This window comes from Nelumbo nucifera, chromosome 3, assembly GCF_055504915.1.
Source record: "Nelumbo nucifera cultivar China Antique chromosome 3, China Antique-T2T, whole genome shotgun sequence".
In the NCBI taxonomy this organism is placed as follows: Eukaryota; Viridiplantae; Streptophyta; class Magnoliopsida; order Proteales; family Nelumbonaceae; genus Nelumbo; species Nelumbo nucifera.
The window spans coordinates 49,758,744-49,769,994 of NC_142651.1; the positions used below are offsets into that span (position 1 = coordinate 49,758,744).

The following is an 11,251-nucleotide window of genomic DNA, read 5'->3' on the forward strand; positions in this document are numbered from 1 at the left end:
ACCAGGTCCTCTTCCTCTCTCATTTTCTTTCTCTCTCTCTATCTCTCTATCTTCGACAGTAACCAGGTCCTCTCTCTCTCTCTCTCTCTCTCTTGTTATCATCCTCTCTCTATCTCTCTATTTCCGGTGATTACAACAAGTTTGCAATTTATTTCCAAAAACCATTAAATTCTATGTAGAGTTTTTTTTTGTCTTTTGCTGACTAGCCCACGTCTCCATTACATCTATAGAATTGATTCTAGGCATTCTACCTCTATTGCTATCACCATGAGCTGAAAGTGACCTGTTTGAAGGGATAATACATTGAACGTCTGTTGAGGGCCAGGCTGTTGAACATTGCTATCACCACGAGCCCGACCTAATAAGGGATAATCATTTTGTTAGGTCGGGCTTTGGTCTTTTTATGAGGGTCAGGCTTGGGCCCAAGTTGTAGGCCCGTTGGTCAGGCCAGACTCGGGCCCAAGTTGTAGGCCCATTGGTCAGGCCGGGCTTACGCCCAAGCCTGAAAAAATTCTATTAATGGCGAGTAAAAGCCCGACCCTACTTAGCCCATGAACAGGTCTAATGGTGAGGAGAGGGGGAGGAGAAAAATTTACATGGAAGGGTAATATGTAGGTAGGGATTTTTGGCAATAAGGGGGCCATGGCTCCCCTGGGTCCCCTTGCCTCCACCCTTGTTACTTTTATCTATGTAAAGATAAGGAAGCTAAGTCAAGCTAAATCTATGAATTAAATTGAGGTCCATATCTTTTTTTTTTTTTTTTGTGTCATAGGCCCAAAGCAAAAACTGAAATGGAAACATAACCACTTCAACCACTAGTTCCTGATTCAAATGGTTCGATTGTTTGATCTGGTCCAGTTTTCAAAACCATGGCCCAAAGCTAAGCCAAACCCAGCGTAGCTTCTGGTTGTGAAAGAGGGATCTTTCGGGAAGCGTTCAAAACATTTCAGCGTTGGTGGGGCATTTCCTCAAAGAGGGATTTGCACAGGTTTGTGAAATGGCTTAATGTTGTTCGCATCCAGAGGCAATGGAGGATTCTTAAGCAATGTTTGAAGGTCCCACCTACACTAAATCAGTTCATAAAGACACTTGATAAGAACTTTGCAACAAGCCTATTCGAAATGATTCTCAAGTACAAGCATGAGGATAAAGCTGCAAAGAAGAGCACCTTCTTAAGAGGGCCCAGATTGAGGTTGAAGGGAAAACTATTGACGTTAAGAAGCCAATTGTTGTGAAATATGGGCAAAACGGGATTGGAACCAGTAGGCACAACATAGGAAACACATTCAGTGAGCACTTTGTAAATATTCTGACAATTGTTAAAAGTTGTCTTTAATCTTTTTCAATGATAGGTTGGAGGTATTTTAAGGGATATGCGTAGAAAAATTTGAAAGTGCTCATTTAACGTGCTTAAAATGATGTGTCTACCTAATCCAGACTCAAACAAAACCATGTCACCTATCTCATCAAGCAGAGCAATAGAGTTAATAGTTTGGCTTCCAACATTGTTCAAGAAGATGGGGATACCTTACTACACTGTGAAGGAGAAATCATGCTTGGTAGGCTCTTGAATCTAATGGGTACTTGATGATGTCAAAAGTCACCAAATAAGATGAAATTAAGCACCTCGACAAAGATTCAACCTACAAAAGAAAAATGAGTCAAAGAGCCCTAGTGATATCTTGGGCTTATAGCTCCGATGCTTAAGTCAGTAATGAAGATGAGGGTGGGAGCTATCTAATGTGATTTAAAGTTAATAAATGAGTCTTAATTAATTGCCTTTGGAGTTTCGAAAGTTACCTTTATATAGGAAGGAATGTTCGTCTTGTTGATTGACACGTGGTGGTAATCTATGAGACACCTCTTGGAGAAGAATGACACGTTTTAATACATATTGGAGGATCCTGGGCCCTACTTTGTACCGGTTGGTAAGATGGATGATTGTATGGCTAAGTGGTTGTTGTTAGTGATGCACATGGATCAGCTCAACAGGATGTGTTTCTACCAAGATGGTCTTCAATAGTTGTGTTGAGAGAGCTCAGACTGAATTGTGATTGGTGGCATCCGAGGTGTTATATTGGCCTTGAGTATTTCCATGTGTTAGAATTCCATTGGCAGTTTGTTCAACCCGCATCAGTACCCTTGACCCAACCCATCCTGTCCCTTTATGACCCAAAGGGTATTCTCAACTTAACCCACCTTGACCCTTTTTGGCCTAACCCTAATGGGTCACTCAATCCATATTGACCCGTTTCTAGAATGGGTGGGCATGGATAAGTTTTCAAGTTGGTGGGTTGATTCAAAATTGCCACCCCTATCAACAGAAATTGTCCACAAGAAAAGAGTAAAAGTGTTGTGTTTGACAACAAAAAAGAATGAGGATAAGTTGTGGAGTTCAGTAAAAGTTAGAGGCGATCAAGACCAACTTTAATGACAAGTATGAAGAATACCAAAAGAAATGGGGAGGTGGTATTATTTGTGAGAACATTGAAAAGTGTAGGGGTGCTGGGGATTTTTTTGGAATCGAACTGGTACTATTGGTTTTTGCAAAACTGGTAATTGCAACCGAACCGAAGGGTGAGTAAAAAAACCGAAAAACCAAACCAAAAAATCAGTTAACTAAACCGGTCAGTTCGGTGTTTTCAAAAAACCGAAGGTACTGATTCGGTTTCAATTAACCAATATAAAAAACCAGTAGATGACCGAACCGATCAATATACATATATTTCTATATATTTTATATATATTTATGTATATTATATATTATATATAATTCATATTTTATAAATTAATAAATATTCATTATATATAAATATATATTTATAATATACTATATATTATTTATTATTTAAAATATAATATTTTGTATATATTTATAATTTTTTATTATATATTTATATAATATATATTGTAAAAACTAAAAAACCAAAAAATCGACGAACCGAACTGATGGTTAACCGAACCGATCAACCTGTTAACCGACTGGTTTTGGTTCGGTTCTAGTTACCGGTTGACTGGTTTGGTTTTTCTATTTTTTAGTTTTTTAATTTTTACAATATATATTATAAAAATATATAATAAAAAATAATATATCATATGTTATAAATATATATATATATATATATTTATTTATATAATGCATATTTATTAATTTATAATATATAAAATATATAATATATACAAATATATATAAAATATATAGAAATATATGTATACCGGTCGGTTCGATTAACCACCAGTTTTCTATATTGGTTAACCGAAACTGAATTGACCGGTCAGTTCGGTTTCGGCTGGTTTTTTCGGTCGGTTTAATTTTTTGATGTTTTTTGCTCACCCCTAGATAAGGGGATATTTCATTACGACTTTTTTCATATAAAGGGAGAGCGCCTCTCTTGTGAATGTCATTGTAGTACTCTCCTACACTCATGTTATTGAAATTTTTATTTGTTAAATGGTCATTCAAGAAGAAGACGTAGAAGAAGAAGAGTAGGATAGAAAGAGAAAGAAAAGAAGTGGCACTACACTGTAATGCCCGTTAATGGTGCTGGAGTGAAGTGGCACTTTTCGGAAGTTCAAGTATTGTAGTGGCGTATTTCAAAGTTCAAATACCAAGTGAGACCACCCTTGAAGTGCATGGTATTAACCACCCTATTTTTTTCATACATTATACATTATGCATTATATAATTTAAAATTTTCTAAATAATTAAATTTTATTATTTGATGACATACCCAAAGTCTGGTTTGGCCAGGCTCTGGCCTGGGCTTATATTTTAGGCCCGGGATTTAGGCCAGGCTTGGACTATAACCCTTATCACCCATGAGTAGGGGTGTCCATGAAAAATAGAAAAACTGAAACGAACTGAGAAAACTGAATTGGAAAATGCGGTTAACCGAATCGATCGGTTTAGTTTCGGTTTGGTATTTTTTAAAAGCTGAAGGACCGGTTTGGTTTTCGGTTAACCTACAAAAAAATTGGCATTTAACCGAATCGACCAGTATATATTTATATGTATATTTTTAATATATGTCTCATGTTTTCTATATATTATATATAAATATATTCATTATATATATATATAAATATATACATATATTATATTTATAATAATCTATTTATAAATATATTATATATCATTTATTATTTATAATATAATATTATATATATTTATATAATATATATATATATATTATAAATATAAAAAACCAAAAAACCGAAGAACCGAACCGATCAAAAACAGAAACCAACAGACCGGTTAACCGATGGTATCGGTTTGGAGAAATGGAAAAACTGGTGGTACTGGTTTGGTTTGCAAAAATTGCCCATGATTCAGTTAACCGAACCGTGAACACCCCTACCCATGAGTATCAAGCATTGTAAGATTATAATAAAATTTCAGTATTTGATAGCTTTGGTCCAAAAATTAAGGCCTATTGTCACAAATAGACTACTCTTTACCCAAAATTGCAATCATACATCGCCATTTTGTATTATGAGACGTGCCACTGCAGTGTACTGTGGGTAGGGCGTGAATAGAGAAAGTGAATAGGAAATCTGGGTTCCATTGTCATGGATATGCATAGAAGTGCTTCTTGGGTATGGACAATATATGTATGGAGTATATTTAGAATTTCTTACATCAACATAAAATAGGACCAAACTGAGACAATAAGCATGGCATAACTCTTTGTGTCGTTGTGCTAGACAAACGTTTATTCACACACTACAAAAATAATAATATATAGTATAATAGCTAAATTAATTTTGCTCATAGCTTTGGACCTTTTTGAACCACAATATCACAACTGAGTCGAATTCACCCATCCAAGGGAGAAAATCAAGACAACCCATGCTTAGTCAATGTTCTTGTCGCCCATGAAAGCAGCATCATCACCAAGGTTGACAACAATGGCTTCTGCAGGTAATAAACTGAGTGACTCTACGTGAGCTTGGCCTGCAAATTTCTTCGAGTTTATTGGGGGGCAATAACCACCATTTTTCTTATGTAAGTTGGTGCAATCTGAAGGACCGGTTGGTGGCACCGGGCCTTTGATGAGGGATTCAACCACCATATCCTCCTGGGTTAACCACTCATCTCCGTCGTCGGCCATCGGCCTTGCCGCCACAAGTAGTGTTTGAGACAGCACTGAAATTAAAAGAAGAAAGATGACTGAAGCTGTGAAGGCATTAATTCTTTTATAAGGACCCGTGTTCTTGGGCTGTTCAGCTGTGTTCTGGGTTGATGATAGAAAGGGTCTAGAGTTGAGGTTCAAGTTTTTGGGTGATAAAACAACTTAGAAAGAAGACTACTTTATATAGAGATTTGTGTGAGTGATAATTGGTTTGAGTTGAAGGAGTGGAGAATGGGCTAGTACAGGGTTTGAGTCGTTAGACGGCCACAGTAGTGTATATATGTGATGTGGATCACACCATTTACAAGTCGGACTAAGTCGTTCATCAACGGAAGAAAGATTCAAATATTTCTTGGTCATTGGTCAGCTCAAACTTCAAAGGGTTTGACAGCGTGTTATGATTTATGAATGTCGGAGGGTTAATTGTCTAATTGGTCGAGTAACTATTAAGCTGGAAAATATGGCAAATTTCATGATGATACCTATTCAGAAAAGCCTACATGCTTCATGGGGTAAAATATTTGACTTAAGAATGGTATTTATCTCATGTTTTCAGAAATTGATTTAAGAATATCGTGAGATTTGAAAATGGACTTAAATATACCTCATGGGTTGATCTTATTAGACTTAAATATACCCTTAAAAGTTAAATATAAATTTATAAAAAAAATTAAAATCCTATTTTACCCCTTTATGTTCTTTAATAAATGAATCTTTTTAAAAAAAAAAAATCTGAAACTATACTTATCTACAATCGAGTAGTCACACCCAATTAAGCTTTTTACAGATTGAACAATCCATAAACATGACTTTGTCTTCTCTTTCGTTCTTTTACCCATAAAAGAATGACCTACGTCGTGAAGCCAAGTATCAGTAGGGGTGAATTATTAATGTCCCAGACTCCCAGCCCATCTCAAAAATTTGTGAGCCCAGTCCCAGTTTTTTGTGTGACAGGCCCATCCCTGCCCAGGTCGGCATTAGACGAAAATTTCTAGGCTGGGCTTCGACCCAACGCTTTACGCTTCAGGGCTCAGACCGGCCTGGCCCATAAAATTCAGTTGGGATAAGACTTGGATGATGATGATAAATATATTATATTATTGTATATTATATATAATAAGTTATAGGATTATCTACTAAAATATTCCCTATAGTTTGAAATCAGTTTACTTAATCGATCTTCTATTAGATGAAAGTGGAAAATGACAGTTTTAATCGTAATATCTATTCAAATAGACTTAATAAAAAAAAAACTAAAAACGTATTTTTGCCCCTAATAAATACAGACAACCACTCTATTTTTTTCTATACACAATAAGTGTTAAGGGTGCTTTCGAAATAAACAACCATGGATCCATACCCTTGAACATTTTCCACTCAGTTTAAGGGTACTTTTGGAATAAACAATCATGGGTTCAGGATTCATGCCCTTGAACATTGTTTCACTTAGTTTAGATGACCATATTATACTATTTTCATATAGCAAAACAAATAATTCTTAATAAAAAGTTGATTAAGTAAATAGGTTACAAACTATAAAGGGTATTTGAGTAAAATAAAAATCAGAAGGTAGGTTTAAGTAAATATGTAAAACTATAGAAGTGTTCTAATAAATGATCCTAAATTATATATACACATATATATATATATATATATATATATATTATTTTATATTAAATTTATATAAATTTTTTAATTATGAGTTGACACATCCAACACATTAATAAACTCATGTGTGAGAGTTCTCCTCATAAACAAGGTCTTCATTCTCATTTCATTTCTAGGCACTGTGGGACTTGAGATGAGAATGAAGGTCGTACCTTCATTTATACAAGGATAAACAAGCCAAGTCAAACCAAGTCTATGCATTAAATGAGGTCCATACCTTCTTTTTTGTGTCATAGGCGCAATATATTTTTCATGTATTATACATTATATAATTTAAATTTTTTTTAAATAATTAAATTTTTATTATTAGATAATGTAGGCCCAAAGTCCCCAGCCCGGGCTTATATTTGGGTTATCACCCTTATCAACCCTGAGTGTGCTTCTTGGTATGGACAATATATGTATGCAGTATACCCACTCTGTTTGGTTAGGGAATGTTTTAGTGAAATTTACAATTTCTGAGATAACAACATGAGCTGGAGTGTTGCACCACATAAAATAAATAAAAAAAAAAGAAATTGGACGGGACCAACTGAACTAAAACGATTTAGCACACAATTTTACATTGGTTGAGCTTAGATTTTTAGTTCTCGAGTTGGGTTCAAAATTTTGGGTTTTTTTATTATTTTTTTGCTGGGTCTAGACCTAACACTTAGGCAGCATGAACCTGATTTAATTTTATTCCAACCCTATCTCAACTTGACCATACATACATACATACATACATACATACATACATACATACATACATATATATACGTAACTCAACTCTAACCCAACCTCAATGCATCAAATTTCTGTACAGGCTAAACTCAGATCGGATAAATCAGGATTTGACCTCTGATTCAGATTCGAGGTGCGAGATCAAACTCTCATAACCGCAGGGCAGTGGACCCCTTGTAATGTGCAGCTTAACACAATCCAAAACTTCGATTTCCTAAAATTTGTTCTTTCTATATTATTATAAAACAGCAGAATCTCAAACAGAATATCCACTAGTTGGGACCATGCGATGCAAGGCCTTGTTAAGCGAAATTGAAGTACATGGAACCCCATATTATTCTTAATTGGGCCATTATTTTTTATTATTTTATTATAGAATGTAGTTGGACAACTTTTATTATTTTTAAAAATTTTATTTTTTTTATTATCTAGTTTTAATTTTATATTAATATTAGTTATTTTTAAATGGAATTTGAATGGATTTTTACTTTTAACTTATGAGTCACTAGCTTTATTTCTTATTTTTTAACAATTCTTAGATAAAAATTAGTTAACTTTTAATCTCTTTTATTAATTTTAGTGACTTTTAAAAATTTTATCTATTTCTAAATGAAACTTAAATAGATTTTAAATTACAATTTTATGTCAATTAATAAACATATTTTTATTAATTAAAATGTTAAATGGATTTTATACTTAAGTTAATTTTCATTATTTTAAATGGAATTTGGATGGATTCTAATATTTACTTTTAGAAGTTATACATGAAATTAGTTTTATTAAATTTTTTTAATAATTTTCAATAATTGTTGTTAATTTTTATTTTTGTTTTTAATTATAATTTAAATTCCTAAAATTAAGTTGTAAGAATAATAAATTTATAGTATTTTTTATTTTCTTGATTTTTTATTATTGTTGGACAATTTTATTATTGCTATATATTTTATTAAGATTTTATTCACTTTTTGGTCTTTATTTATAGAAATAATAAATTAATTCATTATTTCTCATTTTAAGTAAAATTTAAATTAAAAAATAATCATTTTAAAACTAATAAATTTGCATTAATGCGTATTTTTGGTAATGCGTATTCATGGCATCACTCCGAGACACGAGTGATGGAAAATACGTATTCATCAAATTTAAATTATTAAAATTATTACTCTTGATGGACTATGCCTGTGACATATCAATGGAAACTACCTGAAAAGGTATTATCTGTGAAGATTTATGGCATCACTCCCAGACACGAGCCTAAACTATCCACTAAGCGCTCATAGATAAGAGCTTAAATTGTCTACAAAGCCCCAAATTACCAGTACAAACTACTTCATGAACTACGTCATGACTTGATCCCTCTAAGGGTATGTATGATACCTGAAAAGGTGCAGTCGCAAAATAAACTATTTGTATCCCTCCTGGCCTGCACGAGTATAAATTGTGAAGGATAAATCAAATAAAAAAGAATTTATGTATTACTCCTGGCCCACACGAGTATAAACTGTAAACAGCTAAATCACAAAAAAAAAAAGTGATAAAGGAATTGATGAATGAAAATCCTACATTGCAAGAACATTCAAAAGAAAATAAACTAACAAAACATCAAGATATCTCTTATATGTCTCGCACAAAAGTTTGCAAAGATTCAACCTACTATTCTAGCCTACTCTAGGCAATCAAAGGTAATTCAGTAGAACACTCTAAGGTCTGAAGCCTTCGTGTTAAGTGCCTCTCGATGGACTTTACGAGCCTCAAAATTCTCTGTAGGGATCATGATCATTTCTTTGAGTTCCTGTTCCTTCAATTTAATTGCAAATAAATCAATGGTGGAGTTTGCCTCTCGACTCTACAAACCATGCAAGGTAGATTCCAACTCTTTCAATCCATCCTCTAAATGGGTCAACTCTTCTAGTAACTCACATCAACGCTTCTTGAGGGTCTCTACTTAGGTGCCAACATCACTCAACTTCACCTGAATCTCAGTTTGGATCACTACTAGTCTACAATGCTTTTGGCAATCGACTCCATCCTAGAAGTCTTCTATTCAATGGAAATCCCCCCTTCGATGGCTTGCTGGTGGGCTAGGTAATCATTAATGTACTTTAGAAAAACTTCAACCCGTCTCTCAAAAGGCATAGGGTCCACATGGAATCGTTTCTTCATGACTTGAGAAACTATTGGTAACCTCTTGTCAACCTAGGTCCTCATCATACCATGAGGCTCCTTGAACATTGACTGAATGAAGTTGGTCAAGTATTGTTCCAATGCAAAATGCATGATCTTGTTGACATCCTCATCATCAGGAGAAATAAAGGAATAATGCCCCATTCTTGTCTCCAGTTGATGATTACCAACAACTGCCTATGGAACCACCTTTGGAGTTGCAACTCTCTCGCCTGCAAAACAGGTCAACAAAAAAAAATGACATACATTAAATAGATATAACCAAGTAACAATTAATCAAAAGGGGGGGAGAGGGGAATTGTACCTTGTAAACCTATAAGTGCAGATCGGCCATGGTGAGAAAATGAACTACCATCATCAGAATCCACCAAGATAGGGGTGTGTTTCCCTTAGGCTTAGGTGGTCAACATTTTCCTCCGTTCATCTTCCATAGGGGGTGTCAGTGACAAGATTTTATTCAACTTATTGCACTTGAAGGTAGAGTCATCTTCATGATTGGCTTGCTGTTGGCGCTTAAAAAATTCAGGTGACTACTTCGCCTTCTGATTCAACATGATCATCATTCTTAGGTTGTTCACGCTTCAAAGGGGCAAAAGATGGAACAACATTCATCCTTAATTGAGAATCATCCACTTTTGCTTCTTCTCTTGTTTTCACCTTTTTATCACTAACATTTATCATGACAAGCTTGTCCTCTTGGGCCTTGGTGACATCAACATGGTAAAAGTTTGTTTCACTACTACCAAGAACTTCGATCCTAAGTTGTCGTAGAACCAGAAAAACCTCGCTATATCACCAACCTGAATAGGTTGATGTGGTTGAATGTTGGGGGTCCCTTAGACACAGTGGCACAATGAACTTATACTTGGTGTTCGTTTTCAAAAGAGACCTCCAACAATGATAGGCTTTAATTACATCAAGCTTGACTAGTTGATGGTTAGGAGATCCAAGTGTTGTCTAATAAAATCCAAATTGGCGAGCAAATCGGTGTGGACTATACATTTCAAATTCCATCATGGAATTTCTCTACCATGATAGGAAGCCCGGACATGTGCTGATCAAAAACTCTAATTCTTCAAAAGGAAGATTTATGTCATACCTTTCCCTACCATCTGCAAATAAAGGGACGTTGACATCCAATTGCCAGTGAAAATCTTGACAAGTCCTATCCTTATGATGAACTTCTTTATCAGGGTGCTCTGAATACAAAATGCATTGCCAGTATCATGGATGGTAATCATAGGAAAATATTGTTGGGATTCAAACATGCGATAGACTTTTTTAAAATATAGGCAAGACTATGCATATAAGAAATGTGACAGAAAGAAATGTACACACTGGCCTAACCGCTGACAAGAAAGATAAGTCAATGAGAAGCCTTGATAAATGGAGGCTAGTATGGGTGGGCCAAGATTGTAATGAACACCTTGAGCCATCTTTGAAGCTGCTTTAAACACCATGGGTCAGATCAAATGCTTGCTACATGAGGGAAGGAGAAAACAACATATCCATAGTGACAAATAGGCAGCCAAGAATGTTTCTCT

The 11,251-nt window shown here is 34.7% G+C and overlaps 1 pseudogene; it reads left to right on the forward strand.

The window, feature by feature from the left end:
• Positions 1 to 519: 519 nt before the first annotated feature.
• LOC104589629 (large ribosomal subunit protein eL8y-like) lies at positions 520 to 2,585 on the forward strand (annotated as a pseudogene).
• Positions 2,586 to 11,251: the final 8,666 nt, after the last annotated feature.